The sequence below is a fragment of the Mandrillus leucophaeus genome, unplaced genomic scaffold (genome assembly GCF_000951045.1).
Source record: "Mandrillus leucophaeus isolate KB7577 unplaced genomic scaffold, Mleu.le_1.0 Scaffold1813, whole genome shotgun sequence".
Lineage (NCBI taxonomy): Eukaryota > Metazoa > Chordata > Mammalia > Primates > Cercopithecidae > Mandrillus > Mandrillus leucophaeus.
Window position 1 is genome coordinate 4,209 of NW_012101825.1, and position 2,104 is coordinate 6,312.

The following is a 2,104-nucleotide window of genomic DNA, read 5'->3' on the forward strand; positions in this document are numbered from 1 at the left end:
TTAGAAAATATAACCTGACATGATATTAAAGATGAATGAAGGGAGTGTGACACTAATATTTCCAATAGAAGAGGAGGTAACTACAAGGAGGGAGTGTTCAATAATGGAAAAAAAAATGCTGGTTCTCAGCAATGTTTTGGTGCTATCTTATACCTTAGGGATGGCTCTTTCCCAGGCACAATGGCCTTCAACCAAATTCTTGCATTGCTGTGATGCCTTCATCCACAGGGTCTTTGCATAATGTTTCTACTGTTTGGGACACGGTCTACACTTTTGTTTCTCCAGTTTAATCCTACTCTTATTATTGATTTCAACTTGAACATCATTTTATTAAATAATCATTCTTCCCCTAGAGTAAGCCAGTTTCATTTATGGTGCCTCATATTACATTTTATTTTAAATCAGTTATCTCCATTTGTAAATATTCATTTATTTACATTACTATTTGATTAATGTCTGTCTTCTCCACCAATCAACAAAATCTATGAGACAAGCGTCTTTGATCACTCCAAGAGCCTAGCAAAATTCATGAAACTTATTGATCCCTCTTTAGTTATTAAATGTGCTTATAAAACAGGCTTATTTTTTGAATGCTTCTTTGAAACAGGAAAGGAAAACATAGTATTTATAAAAGAATACAGTGTCAAGTAAACACACTACACCAATAATAAAACGATTTTTAAAATCAATGAGAAATAATTAATCTGTTCATTTAATTTTTGTTAGTCAAGGTAGGCTAACCTTTGCAACAAAGAGACCAAAAATGTACATCCTTTCAAACAAAACGGAAGTATATTTCTTCAGTTTCAGTAAAAGACAAATTCTGTGCAGACAGGAGAGGGTTCTGTTCTATGAAGTTATTCAGCAACCAATGCTGATAACCACTCTACTGTTATTTACACAAATTTCATGGTAAGTCTGACGGTTATCTCTATAAAATCCAGTCAATAAAAGGACAGAACATGATTGCATGGTTTGAGGTTTTTTTTAGGCCAGTTTTAAGAATGAGACTTACTTACCCTCAGAGTGAGGTGGAAACCTGTCAAATTACCATAACTGATCAAAAGAACCTAGGAAATGTAAACTGGTGGTATGCTCAGGAAGAAAAGGCCAGGCTCAGAAGAGAGTCATCAGCCTTTGTTACAACAGTCATCCAACAATGTCTTGAAACATGACTGGGAAGTCTATTGACTTTAAGAAAGCTAGAAAACCTTGATGTCACATAATTACTAAAGAAAATGTTACAGATTAGTCTTATAAGTAGTATAATGAAAAAAACATAAGTATCTCTAAAGCTAAAATTTTGGGTTAGATGATAGGAAATATTATCTAAATGATTACTGCAGTTTTCTAAAAAAAGCAAGTCCTCTCTGGCAGATTATCAAGCAAGAACTAGAATGTCTCCTCTGAAAGTCACTGTGACTGCTCACCTGATTTTTCAGAATTTCCATGTGCTATTCATCAGTTATACAAGAATAAAAAAAGAAGATGTACAAATGACAATTAATGATGCAGTTTCAAAAAGAGCTAGAAGGAAAGGGAGAATGTAAAATCATTACACTCCCAAGATCGTAATTACAGACCTAATTTTTGAGCAAGGAATTTCCAATACTTATTGGGAACGACTTTTTTTTAACTTATGTATAAAAGAAGTTGAATAGTGAAGGTAAAATATGTTGCACACATTCTTTCACATTGAATATCTTTTTATTTTACAGAATTAAGTATTAAACATTATTAAAGTATATAAAACATTCTATTACATTTGACTACTCTTATATATCTTTGTGTATCTATGGATTACAGCTATCTTAAGCAAGCTAGAAATTGCACTTTAAAATGCTGACTGAAGAATCATAAACTATGTCTACCAGTTTCCTCTTCCATTTATGTACAGGGACCAAATATTTCCATAAATGAGGCTGAGCACTTGGTAACATTGCTCAGTTAAACTCAGTGCAGAGAGACTGTATCAGTCAGGATCCCATAAGTAATGATGGCACATTCCAAAGGAGTAGTTGAGTAGAATTTAACTATGTACAAAAGCATAGGTATGACCAAGGAAGCTAACAAGGGGCTTGCAAAGGCCAGGAGGGGATAGGAG